We start from the raw sequence: 15,574 nt of genomic DNA on the forward strand, positions 1-15,574 counted from the left end.
CAAACCATTCAAACGATCAACCCGCTGAACGCGCGGCGGTTCGTTAGTTTCGGTGCAAACGTCGAGGTGTACGGACGGTTTATCGATTTTGAACGGTACGAAAATCTACAATAGTTTGGCGATAGACTTCGGGTGTTCCTGTGTTGGATTTTGCGAGACTTCACCGATCGACCTGTGTGGTAGGTCATTTCGGACCTATAGGCTATAGCATAAATCAAACATTCAGATAAGTCAGGTCAGTGTGTGGAGAAACTTGACGCGATTATTGGAAGACAGTGGATTGCAGGAAAGCGTAAAACAGCATTTTTATCGATAAAAAAAGAAAATTCAAATCACTTTCAGTCACCAAGCAACCGAAACCGCTTGAATTTATCTGTTTAAAAAGGAATTGAGCTGTTATGTAAATCGTGAAAAAGCCGTGCGAGGTGCTTGCGGTGACAGTAATGCGTTGCTGTTTGAAGAGATTTTTTTCGATGACCATAAATAGCTCAAGCAAGTGGGTTAAATGTCGTTGCCCCTTGAATTGCCTAATGATAGTAACCGTTCTTATACTTATTAAACAAGCACCAATGTCAATGCCATCATAGCTCGTGAAAGTGTAACGATGGTGTTTGTCACGCTGCCAAGTGAAATGAGTCGTGGTATCTAAATACACGCCTGCTTTTCTGCGCTTCAGGAAAATTTATCGGTTTCAACTCGTAGGTGCTAGCTTATTTCACGCTATGAAGACACACGTTCGTCGGTCATCCATAACGTCTCATGTTAGCTACTAAATACTATCTGCCAAAGTTGCCATTCATGAGGGCCTTTGTTTACTTCTAATACAGTTAGCAAATATAAAAGCCGGTGGCAATAAATAAAGCAACTTGCATCACGATTCTCAGTGGAAGACGGTTAATTTTCCACTTTTCAAGACCAATATGTGACGAAAGCTTTTTGCACTTCCTAGCTCAGCGAGCACGGTTTAGGCTGTAGGCTAGAAAATGAAACGAATGTGCATTTCATACGAAAAAAAAAGATTATAACTCCGAAGCAGTGGTTTCGCTACACAGTGATGTAACAAATGTTTGCAAAAGTTTTGGCATGCGGGGAGCTAGTATCGCTAATGGGCTTCGCGTTTGCTTTGATCAGACAGGACAGGAGCAAACTACATTGCGGGACCGAAATCCGCATGCATAAGACATTCGTTCACCTGATGGAAAATGAATGGAGTGGATGGATTTCTTAGGTGTTCAGATTTCGATCCCACACGGTATTTATATATAAATTGATTTTTTTCTTCAACTGAAAATGGAATCTTGAGAAACATAAAATGGTTGTTTGGTTCCTTGCGAATCAGAAGACTCTGCTAACATGGCAACTAATCGAAGCGGTTATTGAACGACATGGGTCCACCGGAGTGTTGGTATCAAATATCATTTGAATATTAACCAATTAAAAATTTGGTCAACCCACGGGTGATGTGGTTCCGAAAAGAAACGAACATTTTTTTTTTATCGCTAGCCACTAGTCATTCGTGACTTGGGATGTCATATTTAAACCCATACTCGTGAAAGAAGTGCATGCTAAACTATACACCAGACCTTACCAGAGCCGCTTTCAGTTAAATCAAGATTAGATTAGGACACTTTCCTACTTCTTCTTTTTGGTTTATTACGTTCATATTGGGACTTTACGCCGGTTCTCAACTTCTACTTCTAACCTTTTTAAGCTTCTGTAGCGAGCGTTTTGCCGGTTCTCAACTTAGTGTTGCACTGCCACAATTATTGATTGAGACCTTGCTTTGCCCACCAATGCTTAAATGTGTATATTGCGTGGCAAGTACAATCAAACATTGGCCATGGAAAGTCGAGAAATTCCTAGACCGGACCGGGAATCGACCCCAGTCGCTTCCAGCATGGTCTTGCTTTATAAATGCGCCTTTATCGACTGAGCTAAGAGAAGCCCATTTTCCTAGTAACCCGGCAATCGACGCGATTTTTGTATTTATATTGGAGACACGGTGATTCAATCACAGCACAAATATTTATGGTTATGGGTCATTAGGCCGGATGCATGTTGATGAATAATTAACCCTTTGTCTGTATCTCTAAAATAAAGCTAAATCCAGTGCAAAAAATCTTCATCACTGTACATATATGCTTTTTAAGATGATAAACCATGAATTTCGGAAAGGGTGTATGCGTGATCCAGTTTGGAAGACATTGCACAGTGGTCCAGAATACAGATTTAGGTGGAATGATATGTTTTGAGCCTGAAATTAAAACTTTAGACTAAAATTCTCTTCTACAAAGTTGTTCCTTATAGTTACGCCCTCATTTTTATGACAATGAATTCTAGGATGGTTCCTATTATCATTAAAATCAAAAATCTAACTTTTTTGTTTGAATAAATTAAGGCATACATTCTTCGGCAAAGTTATAGCTGAGCTAATTTCAAGCAAATGTTGAAAATAACTTTTTTTTTTTTACATGCGGGGCTTATTGTAAGTAAAAGTGACCTCGGAGTGGTCGTGAATTACCAGGCATTCTGAAATGGGTCACTGGAGCTGCAATAGAGCTAACACCTTCTAACTCCCGGACTAACCTGCTTTAATTGAAGGGTAATAAAAAGCAGTTTTCTTCCATAATAACACTGCCGGACAGTGGGGGTTAGATTGTACACACACACACACACAATGTTGAAAATAACTTTTTTGTATCTCTTAAATTGGCCGATTTAGAGCTATTTTCTTGAATTGAGTTAGGGTGGCTCTTAAAAAAACAGTTTTTTTGCTCTAGTTTTCTTATTTCGAATTTCTCAGCAAAGGACACTTGAGATAACTTTTAGTAAGATCTAAAAGTTTATTAAAGAAGGCGCAAATTTTTGCTGCTCAAAGTTTGTCAATATCTTCAGCCGATCAAGAGTTATTGACGTTTTTATACTAAAAATATGCACTTTTCAAATGTTAATATCTCTGGTTGGGGCAAACAAAAAAAAGTTTTTTTTACGGCATTTGAAAGGGCGTATGTTATTCTCAATAATATGAAAAAAATGGAGGTATGTAGTTTTTTAAACTCGTATAAAATCAATTTGAATTTATTCATATTTTTTACTATATTTGGATATATCTTTTTCATTAGAAGAGATACAGGCAACAAATTCAGCTATAAAACATTCGTCTTAGAGAGTTTTAAAATTCTCTAGAAGATAACTTTCATGAGAAATTTCAAATAAAAAAATCTATTCTTTGGATCTTAATTTCTTGCAAGCTTTAGATTTCTTAAACAATTTGTAAAACCAATTTATCTTTTCCACCCTGCTTAATTGTTAATTCTGGTTTTCTTCATAATGTTATTGAGCATGATTTCCATCATCTTTATCAATAATTTGAATGAGATAACTTAAACCTTGTTACTGAAAAAAATCTTGGGAAAATTAAAAAAAAAAAAATCCGGAAGTGGAAAGTCAGAGGATTGTAAGACTAACTTAATTTTAATACGACTAGAAAAAAATTTGAAACTTGAAGACAAATCCCTAGAGTTTTGAAAGGCACCCTGGATTCATTATTTATAAACATGTTGTATTTTTATACAAATTCATAATATACCGATGACATATGCCCAAGTATGACTGAAAATTCAGTTTCGGTTAAACGACGATCGACCTAGTAATCCATACAGTATAATAGCGTTCTGTATAATGGTGTTCAGCTAATCGGCGTCAACCTAATTCTCCATATTGTTGTACTTGTTGTACCTCCCCTAATTCGAAATCTAGCTACGCCCTTGGCTGTAAAACTAGTAATTCATGCAAATCAGCTTAGTAGTATCCTTACACTGAGGCAAATAGACTTAAGAATTTCATAAGGCTCGACTTATGAACGAAACATATGAATTTCATAAGCGTTACTTATGAATTATTTTCGTCTAACATGAGGTAGCTCTTATACGGCTATAACAATTTAAATTTGCAAGCGTTGAAAGACGAGTGGTCAACACACAGGCCTCGTAATCTCAACGTCCATGGTTCAGTTCCAGTCTGCCCCATTTTATTATTTTTGTCATCATTATTTTTCTTAATGCAAATCAGTGAAATTCATACTGATTTCTTGTGGCTAAAATTCATAAGTGGATCTTATGGGATTCTTACGTCCATTTGCCTCAGTGTAGTAGTGCTCCAATATTATATCTAGAGCCTTCCACAATCACGTTAGCTTTACGGAGGCCGATAATTCATTGTTCATCATTTGTAACATAATTCAATTCCGTCTAGTAGTTTTCTTTTTATTTTAGATCTCTGAACGTATCTCTGAATCTGGTCTCCGTGTTCTTCTCCAAATCTACTGAACTTACTTTTACGGTTGCCCGTACACATCTTTAAATCAACTTGCAAGTTCAGTGGAGTTTAATTTCAAGTCCAGAAGCATATCCAAGGGACTTTGAGCACCCTCGTGAAAGAATTCGTGGGCAAGTCTAGGGTTAACTAAATGTCTCTTCAAAGAACATCACCACCCTAGACTGGCCCACGAATTCTTTCACGAAGATCTTCAAGTCCCTTGGATATGCTTCGTGACTTGATGTTTCCCAGAAAAAAAGCACTATTTTTCTCTACAACTTTGTGTCAGACGTCATTTCGATCAGAAGTGCTGATTCCAAGCTTCAATTTTTTTTGAAAAATTTCAAAGACGCTGATTTGAAAATTTTAGAAGATCTCAAATGACCGAAGTTTAGTATGTTGCGATTATGCAAAGTTTCATGCAAATCGGAGAAGATCGAGTTTTTTTTCGATTCGTCATTTGCCGTGCTCAAAGGGCGAATGAATGTTACGGGGACAAGAGGTCAAACCAAAGATGAATACTAAGATGAAACTGTCGGAAGAAAAACTTTCTATTTTAGTGTCCTCTTTCACGGTCCCTTTCATCTAATGAATACCCCCGTATGCAAGGTAATTTTGTGGTTTTGCTGCCCTCTCGATAGAGATGAAATTTTGCGCTCATTTTGATCAAAACAATCACACCAAAATCAGAGATGTCCCATTTTTTAATTACTCGATTAACAACTAATCAATAATTTTTTGTTCGCGGTGCTGTCATTTTTCCATCAATGAGAGTGCAGCACATGTTTGAAACGATCGGTGCATGGCATGATATAACCGATTACAAATATTTTACTTTTCGGTTCGTTAATCGATTAATCGATTATTCGAATGAAAATCGGCCATCACTAGATGAATATGAAACGTCATTTCAAATATAAGGACCGTTCATAAATAATGATACAATTTGAAAGGGACCGGGGCTAATCACAAATAACGTCCCCACGGTAACTGAAATAAACACGAGTGTTCACCGGTTGGTTAAACTGGACAAAAGGACGAATGAACAACAAGTTGAATGGCCAAAATGTCGAACAGACAAAAGGTCGAATTGTCCGAAATAGCTAAATGGACGAAATGTCGAATTGACAAAAAATCAATTAAAGTTTATGCATATTGGTAGGAAAAGAGTTGAAAGACAAAAGAATGAAAGGCCAAAGGACAAAATGTTAAAGGGACAAAAGTGTTCAAAAATCAATACATATTAAGGGTCCGATTCTGGCAACAGGGCATGGCAAATGACGTATCGGAAAAACTTGACCCCCTTCGATATGCATAAAACTTTGCATAATTGTGTGTTATGGGCAATCATTCACATTTTTACTAGAATTCGGCCATTTTGGATATTGTAATTTGTTTTCAAAATGGCGCCTTTGTAATTTTTCAATAAATTGTAGTACGAAAACTTCAATTCTTATCGACATGAAGTCTTAGACAAAATTGTAGAGACAAATAAAGTCTTTCTGGGAAAAATATACTTTTTTTAAATTTTGATTGGTAAGATTGACTGCTTTAAATGTTTAGAAAAAAACTCATTTGTGACTGGGTTTTTCTGTACCATCACTCTAACTAGCCACCATATGCTTCCCTAGTGCAAAAAACTGGATAGAATTGAGTTCTTTAAGGGTATTGAGGTAAATGCATATTTGTCATTTGCATTAAAAATGGAACCCAAACCCAAAATTTCATCAATTTTGGTACACTGGAACTATTTTAAATAAGTACTATTACATTTGCAAAAATCACCTTATTAGCACCTCTCGGTGTCACTTTGTATGGGAGCGAGCTGTCAGTTTGACAGTTTAGTGTCAAACAGTGAAGTTTTTATTTTGCTTTAAATCTTGATTTAAAAATCGAGATGAAAGTGTGTGGGTTCGAAAAAAATATCACTGTGCTCAGAATACGAAGTTCTTTAAGATGATAGGGTAAATGATGGCCATTATCATCTACTTTAAAAATGATTTTCACTATATGCTAAGCATCCTTTTCACTTGTTGCTGGTTTCATTTGAAAACAAGAAATTTGCATTTGTTAACACACAGTATGACGAATCATTCGATATATGGCAGGTCTTTTCTTACAGTGTACCTGATTGGACAGTCAGGACAGGATGCCTTTAGGGTTTATTAGTGTAGTGATTATTCACTTTCACTAATAGCTACACCTTCCATTTCAACTTGCCCCGGTGTACCTTAACAGCTGGCATCTCTATGATGCAACAACCACAACTTGAATTTATTTTTGCATTACGAATGTATGGCCGAAATTATTGGGAAATACGCAGTATTCAACTTAAAACATGACCATCGAACAAATATACTGCTATTGAAAAATTTGGCATGAGCATCACTGGTCTAGGCTATCAGATACGGCAGGCTATTGTAAATAACGGGTGGCATTCGTTTGCTCAAATAGCTCAACTCACCGCAATCGAGAAAGAGGGATCGCCCGGAAATGCGATCGAAAATATTGAACGTTTCTCATTCCAGCCCTAACATGGCATTGGACACGCAGCAAATAGCTATTTCCACATCGCAATCGCAATATCCTAGAACGCACAAAAATAACTCAACAGACGGAAATTATGCAGATATGAAAATTAATTCCATCAATCCCATCTAATTTTATATTTTCGACGTGGTTGAAGTGCATCCTCTTTAATGTGATAGTAGTTTTTATTTGTACGCTCAGTATCTAGTACATGCGCTCTTAATGTTTTGCCCACAGCTCAAGATCATTGAACCCTACTTTCTAAGCGCTTCCAGTTTGTCTATCCAGCTAAAAAAGGCAACTTCACTGAGCAACGGATAATGAATACCGGAGAACTCCGTTGGTTTGAAAAGCTAAAATCGTAATTAAACTGAGCTCACATAGAATTTGTTTAACTGGTAACCCTACAATGGTGCGTAACGCACCTATGTATGGGTACCAGTAAAACAAATTCTAAATGAGCGCAGTTTAATTACGATTTTAGCTTTTCAAACCAACGGGGTTCTACGGTATGCTTATTTTTCTGACATAGCCAATTGATGGGTAATCATCCATTTATATGGTCATTCATTTCTTTTATCAGTAGCATTATATTAGTAGCAGTTCTATAAGATATTAAAATCACCTGAGAATCGCAAGCAGTAAATTCATGTCGTTACGTGTTGGCATATTGATCATACGTTCCATACAATACCGCGTTTCATCGTATGAATGCACAATGACTGTGCAGTATCTTATCAATTACCTACTTGTTTCGGTCGGTCTCTTATCGCGTGTCTTGTCGCTGACCCGTTACACAAATAATCAAGCGAATGATTTCATAATTTTGGGCACTCTAGAATTAGGAAGGCGTTCTAAAATCATAAACAGGAAACGATTGAGTCAGCGATTTTAACAAGCCTTTGTTTTCAATCACAAATTCTGACCTACCTCGTGTCCAGTAGTAAATAACTAAACTTCACACGTGAGATCCAGCATATGGGGATATTCCACGAAACATGTTTATTGAGTCACGAATCCTGCTGATTCGGTTCGTACACTGCGCACTGATGGTGATTGAATGCTCTAGGAAACTTTAGCATGGCACAATGCAACTCACCATGTGCTCACCCCTTAATGGATAGGTACTGGTTATGGTTTAATACTTTCACGCGGTGCAACTTTACATTCGAAGTCAGCCTTCAATCATTCAACTCATGGCTGACAGAGCTCTTCCCCTGCTCCAAGGGACACGATTAGTGGGCCATGGTTAAGCACCTGAACCTCCGACAATTCATCAGTGAAACGAAATCTCACAGTTTCTCATTACGTTCAGTTTATACAACCAGTCAACTTCCAGGCGGAAATCGATCACACGGAGTGCTCTAAGCAAGTCCCGAGAGCTCTCGTTCTAGTTTTTTTGTAACTGTCCGCATCGGCGGAAGAGAGCTATGGCTGTGTACGATTTCGGTCGCAATTGGTTATAATTGGCCGCGTAATGCGCCTCTATTATACCTACTGAGCTGCTGGAACACGTTACAGTGACCTTTTCCATTTATGTTGGTTCAACACTCTCAGCAGCTTTGCCGCGCGCAGGTATTCGAGCAGGGTTCAATCCCAGCCGAGGTCGGTGGGATTTTTCTGAGGCATAAAAATCTCTGGTCACGTCTTCCTTCGGAAGGGAAGTAAAGCCGTTGGTCCCGGCCCATGTGTGTTGATGAATGGGTGCGATATCCTACGCAGGTGTGGAAGCTGCCTTCCTGCACATTCGATTGCCGTCAATGGATGGTAATCGATGTCCGTCGGTGATTGGCACTAGATTGCGGAACAGAGACCGACGTTAAATAAAGGAATGAAGGTATTCGAGCAGTTGGTGTTTGTTTATTTATTTGCTGTTTGAGCCGCTCCAAAGCATAGAGAGTGGTGACGAGAGCACATGGGGGAACACGGCAACAGGTGGTAAACAGCTGAGCCAGGCTACTGGGTAATGGGTGTGCGAATTGAAGCACCACGGTGCGATTGTTATGCCAAGTGATTGGATGCAACTGAGGTGTATATTGTTTACCATAGGAACTAACAGAGACATGCTTCGCTGAATTGTTTGTTAGGTACAGTATAGGATTGTGGACTTTGTGTTATGGTCAGTTATATGTTGACGCGTTTAGTATTGAGTGGCCCATATATTAAGGGATAGGTTTTTAGAGTACGTTGTAACGTCGGTATCACACTACAGTACAATAATTGCCTCCTGCTATCGAAATCGCTTTTCCTGATTATTCTGCGTAAGTACAACTGATCTGGCCATAACTGAGTAGCAACCTTGGGCGGTCAATCATGCTTATGCTCATGCTCATGAAATCGCTTTTCCTGATTATAGCGTCAGCGTTGTTACGGTATACTTCGTAGATTGCATGCTAGTGACACTCGCGTCTCTTTTGAAATTCTCAGTCAGACTGCTTTAATGAATAATGCTGGGGAGTAAACTTTGATTCCAATCAAAACAAGTAGTATACCAAAAGCATGACTGTCGCTATTCCCGGCCACGCCCATCATTACCGTATCTAGGGATAGGGAAGGAAATGTTGATGTAGTACTTACTCGTACTACGGAGTTGGAAATATGTGTAAAGTGTATTAGGTCAGGATTTGGCTCAAGCTGGCGATACGAGCAAAAGCGGCAGCTGCTAAGCTAACCAAGTTCCTCAATTTGTTTTCTTAGTACTGTATGGGTGAAATTTATATGAATCATATTATTACGAACTAAATAAATAAAAAGGAAGGATCTCACCCGAATAGCCCTTGAAGCTCTCAAATGCAGCTAACGTTCCGAAACGTCTCTTTGATCTTGACTAAGGAAATTAAATCGCTTTTCCTGATTATGATCACATAGAAGGTTGCTATTTTCTCTTTGGCAAAATTTATCAGATGGGCAAGGCCTATTATATGGTGGATCAGGGGATTTCGAGCATTTACTTTATCGATTAAATTGGGTTCTTATTGAAGTGAGATAATTGCATATTCTTAATTAGCATTACAAATGGAACCGAAATCCAAAATTTCATCAATTTTGGAGCACTGGAACTATTTCAAATAAGTGTGATATTAGCAAAAATCACCATCTCAGTGTTACTTTGTATGTGAGTGAGCTGTCATTTTATTAGTTTTGTGTCAAACAGTGAAGCGATTATTTTGCTCAAAATCTTGATTTAAAAATCGAGATGGAAGTAAATATGATCGAAAAAAAATATCGTTGTGCTCAGAAAACGAAGCCTTTTCAGATGTTGTATAGTAACTGATATATTTTTCAAAATTAAAGAACCCAATTATTGGCTTTATACTGTACAAATAGGTCAAAATTTACGCAGCTATATTTTTCCAATTATATTTTTCTGTGGGAAACTTAAGAAGTGTAAGAGGAAAAAACTTAAGAAGTAAGGGGAAAAATACAACCGTGGAAGATTAAAGTTGGGTGTATTTGAAAAACTAAACGATATTTGTTGGGACCGGCAGTTATTAGGTTTTATGGGTGATTTACTGCCGGTAATCGCAAGTCAGTCCCATCTGCATTTTTATCAATTTTGAGTTAGCATCATTATTCAGTTTATGTTTTTATGTTTTTTGAGATGTGCTATTGAAAAAAGATGGTTTGTTCAAGAAAAATGAAAAACAATACCAATTGTCCCACAGCGAAAAGTAACCGCAAGTTAGTCCCATTAGAAAAAAAATAAGATTTCATTAAATAAACTATAAAACAACGTCACAGATATGTTTTTAGAATTAAAATTGTTAGACAACACATCGCATCATAAGATTTGTCTCAAGACATATTTTGTCCACGTTTCCTAGGGTATCTAAAACATGTCGGGGTGTGGCCAATATAGCTTCTTACGATACTCAGTTTGACCACCAATGGATATGGCTTTGAATTCTCATGTGATTTGTTGTATCGCTTGATGGATTTTGATATAAAAAGGATTTACCACTTCCCCGGGAATACCCGGAACATGTCCGGGTGTGGCCAATATGGTGCTGGTCACTCATCATGACTCTTATTGATCTTATTTTTGAATTCTCATGTGAATTGATCGCATGGTGGGTTTGGCACGTTTGGTTCTGGTCTGATGAAGACCCATACGCACCGGAATATGTTCCGGCCATTGCTCTGGAACCAGCGGAACAAATCCAGAAACATACAATAACGTTCTATGGGACCATGCTATTTTTCTACTGTTCATTACTATGCTAAACTAATGTAGCATCGTCTTGGAATTGTGACTGACTTGCGGTTATTTTTCTCAATGACGTTAAATGTAATCGCAAGTCAGTCCCACTCAGATTTTGACTATGAAATAAAAATTTCACGAAATTTTATCCAATATTTTTTTGGTAAATATAGATGCATTCTATCACATTGTACGTTTATTTTTAAATTTATCCCTCTCAAATAAGTGTCAAATCTGAAAACTTGTAAAATCTTTGAACGCTGTTTTCAAATTTCCAGGTTTTTACATATGTTTAGCCGAATGAAGGAAAATGAAAGAGCCGAGTTTTAATTTTACTCAGGAATCATGAATATAGAAGAAACCAACAATCAACATTAACACTAATTAACATTAATGAATCAAGGTTCAGGGGCAACAGAAAATTATCGTAATCTCGAGATTTGGAAATTTTTTTCGGCACCTGGAATTATAATCATTTGTAGCTTGTAAAAATGTTCAAGATCCCATGTTAAGAAAATGTTTTAAAGTTTTGAGACTTGAAAAGAATTTCTAAACGGTATCTCGGCCGTAGGAAAAATAAATATTCAAGATCAGGGACAGGGGAGTTTTCACGGTCTACGATTCAGAATTGAGAGAAAAATAATGTTAGATCTAACTAAAAAATTGTTTAAGAATCCAAACTTGGCAAAATTGTCATGATGTTTTGGATTAAATATTAGCGACGCGAGAGAAAAAAATAACACATTTAAAATTCAGAATCCCAGTTTTACAAAACTTTGACGAAATTTCAGATCTTGGAGTTTGACAATCTTGTCAAGATATAAGGATTTTTGACAACTTTAGCTCAGAAAATTTTAAAGATCCTGGAACTCGTAAACATTTCGAAATCTTTGACAAATTGTCAGAATTCAGAAATTATTATATTGGATGGGTATTAGACTGATGCAAAATTTGACTTTTTTGCTCCACAGTGCTTAAATGGTTTCAAATCGGGTCCTGATTAGCCTCCCAAAGTTACAACTCATTTGGTTAGGAACAGACTTCGCACAAGCCATTTGAAGTTTACATGTAAATTACTATGGGAAATCTCAACTTTTTGTTCATTGCCTTCTAGTCTTTTTCCATATTGAGCTGCGAAACAGTTCGATAGCCATTCTTATAGAAAATTTTCTCAGCTACAACTTTGCTCAAGATCGTTTGTATGTAAAACGAGACAGGAAAAAGTTATTAATTATTTAATAGATTGGTAAACTTATGGCATGATCAAGCAGCAGCTCTGTAGGCAACACTGTATTTTGCAGTGTGACATAGTAGCCATGATTTTTGTGTCCTATAGAGTTCTCCAGATGCGCAAGAGTGTGCGTGAGACCACGCGCTACCTTTTTAAGTAGTTGTGATATCACGATACCTTTTTGGTTCTTCTTCTTCTTCATTTTTATATATGGATGTTGGATTTTAGTGTTCGTGAGATTGCGCTTGGAGATCTCTATTCAACGCCCCAGAAACACCAATGTTGCCTGCTGAGCAGCTGATTGAGCATGATCATAAGACATCGGCGCATTGAACCATTGATAACTTTCGATCCTTGCATTTAATCAAAAAGTGGTCTTGAACAAAGTTGTAGCTGGGAAAATTTCCTACAAGTACAGTTGAAAGTTTTTGAAGCAGACCGATATGGTGAATTATTAGATAGACATGAACAAAAATCTTGGTTTTACCATAGTAATTCCCATACAAACTTCAAATGGCTTGTGCCATCTCAGTTTTTCACCAAATGGGTTCAAATTTTGAAAGGTTAGTCAAGATCCGATTTGGAATCGTTTAAGTATTGTGGAGCGAAAATTTCAAATTTTGCATCACTCTAATGGGTATGCTACTAGTGCTCTAGTCTTTGGCCCTAACGGAATTTTAAAATAAATGTTAATGGTTTTATTTAAGCTTGCAAATGCTCATTTCTGCTAAAATACATTTTTTTCGGAAGCAACAAACTTTACATCCTCTTATTGCATCTTAAAAACACAAATGATTGTTGTAATATCACATTCTTTCATAATTAAAAAAAGTATTTTAGCTAAAATGACCTTTTGCAAGCTTGGTTTTATTTGCGTCATGGCAAAATCTATAATCTACCCTTACCAGTGCTGGTAAAAATCATTCCATCTATACTCAACATAGCTGAAAATGAAGACAACCTTAACAGATAGCCCAACTACCTGCGTGAATTTGAATTTTGCCATGATAACATTCTCTTGATCAAGGCAACCGCTGAGTTTCGAAGTCAACATTTATTTTTATTCATTCAAAGATGCGTATCCATTATCACCTGTTTTGTTGTGATATAAATATTTATAGTCATCTTGGTGGTTCCGTGAAAAACTGTTGAATGCCCACAATATAGGTATTTTCGAAACGGGGACGTCGCTTAGAGGATGGAAATCGTTTATTGACACCATTTTGGGATCAATATGGCGACTTTCGGTTTAAAGAGAGAGAGAGAAGTGGTAGTAATTTCCATTTAATTCCACTACCTTATTTGCTTATCCTTGACAGATACGTGTATTTCGCCTACAATGTGCAGATTTCTTCAGTGTCTTGTACTAATACTCGACTAATACTTCCGGTTTGTGAAAAACTATCAACTACCTTACAATGTAGGCATTTTCTGAACGGGAACGACTTGTAGAGGCCGGAAATCGATGGTTGACGCCATTTTAGAATCCAAGATGGCAACTACCGGTTTATGATGAAATTTCGAATATCCTTCAATATGGCATTTTCGGAACGGGGACGAAGGGTAGAGACCGAAAATCGATTATTGGCGCCATTTTGGGATAAAAATTAATTTTAGAACTATTTTTTTTTCAGGATCATAAAAGCTCTTCAAATCTCTGGAATAATATGTTTTGTTATGATTTACAGAATCAAATATTTAACTAAGCGTTAGGCCTAGAATTCTTGAAATTTTAAACCTGGAAAATTGACAAAATTCAGTATTATTTTGAGGATTGTTGAATTTTTAAGATCTTGGACATTGAGAAATTTTCATCAACCCGGACACAGAAACAGAACCGAACAGAGATATTACACAGCAAAAAAAAAAATGTAATATCGATCAATGTAATTCAAGCTGATGTATGAAATAATGATGTAATAGCAAAAAGCAGATACAATAATACATCAATCGATGTAATTTTGATCGCAAAATCGATGTACATCGTACAACGTTATATTACACAACCTGGATTGACCTGGTTGCAGCAGTTTGGATGTAATATTCAACAACTTTTTTTTCTGTGTAGAACTGGATTTCGTTTTCAGGAGCTCATGCTTAGACAAATTTTTGGAAAAAGTTCAAGCTATTGTTTTCCTTAAATTTGAATCTAAATCTTGCATCTATAAAAAAATATGGGAAATCTAAAAAATCAAGGACCACATTTTTTCAAAATGAAATGAAATTTTTCAATCTTCCTGCCATCTTTGCAGCCCGGCATGGACCATTTACATTCATTTCGTGCATTTATTTACATTTATTTGTCTCTTAATTTTTTTTAATCAATAGAATTCCGTAATTCCGGTGTTTAAAGCTTTTGTAGGTTTTGATATTAGCTACAACTTTTGTAAATAACTCAAATCTATATTTCTTATGCATGAAGACCTAGAGCGGGCAGAACTTGTTATTGTTTTTCAGTGATGTGCTGTGAGGAGCTCAGTGGCCTTAGAGTAACTGTTTTTGCGTACTGAGCAGAACATCATGGGTTTAATCTCCCCCCCTTCATTTAACCAGTGATTTATCGTGGAGGACGTGCAGAGGATTGCTCAGCTTCCAACAAATCGAGTAGCACGTCAACCCATTCCTACCCATCATGGGAAAAAATGTAATTGAAAATGTGGCACAAGCGGCACTAGGATTTCGATCGACATTTGGATTGAATTTGTTTTATTATATACAAAAAGATCTCCGATAAGCCACAAGCTTAACCTTTGAATACTTGCACCGTTGTACAAAGTATAACACGAGAATAACAATAAAAATTAACTGTACTTTGAAACTCGCTCAACGACAAACTAAATATGTTGCATGATAATTAATATCCATGCCCAATAGACCAACACTTCAAGAACATTTTGGAGAATATCAGGTTTCATGAAGTGACCTCAAGATAAAAATAACATACTGTTGCAGTTTGGTACAACGCGCGTATGCTCGTGTTACAAAAGTTGGCGCGAGTACTGAAAGGTTAAAGCAACTTGCCGGCCGTAAAGCATACTATGTATGAGCGAGATCGATTCCTGTTTCCTTTTTGAGTTGAACATTTTCTCGACTTCTTTGGACTTGCCACACACTATGCAAATCTGCTGCTTAAAATGCAAGGGACGTGAAACATTAAAAAAATAAAAATAAAAGCAGTTTTTTCGTTCAAAACTGAAATTCTATTCATGAAAATGTATTCACAGTTTCCCACTTTCAAAGCGAACACAGTGAATACATTTACGTGAACAACATTTTGGATTTTAACAAAAAACTGC

At 36.9% G+C, this 15,574-nt stretch overlaps 1 protein-coding gene across 2 annotated transcripts in view; it reads left to right on the forward strand.

The window, feature by feature from the left end:
- Positions 1 to 73: 73 nt before the first annotated feature.
- Positions 74 to 15,574, forward strand: part of LOC135714152 (UDP-glycosyltransferase UGT5-like) — a 35,828-nt gene continuing 20,327 nt past the window's right edge. The window contains exon 1 of one of the 2 annotated variants that reach the window (XM_065237444.1): positions 74 to 95. The gene's annotated coding sequence lies outside the window, so the exon portion shown is untranslated. Of the gene's footprint in view, positions 180 to 15,574 lie in introns of both variants that reach the window. The other variant, XM_065237443.1, reaches the window with a different exon arrangement.

Source organism: Ochlerotatus camptorhynchus, unplaced genomic scaffold (assembly GCF_037179485.1).
Source record: "Ochlerotatus camptorhynchus isolate MF236.1 unplaced genomic scaffold, CSIRO-AGI_Acam_v1.1 ptg000622l, whole genome shotgun sequence".
Lineage (NCBI taxonomy): Eukaryota > Metazoa > Arthropoda > Insecta > Diptera > Culicidae > Ochlerotatus > Ochlerotatus camptorhynchus.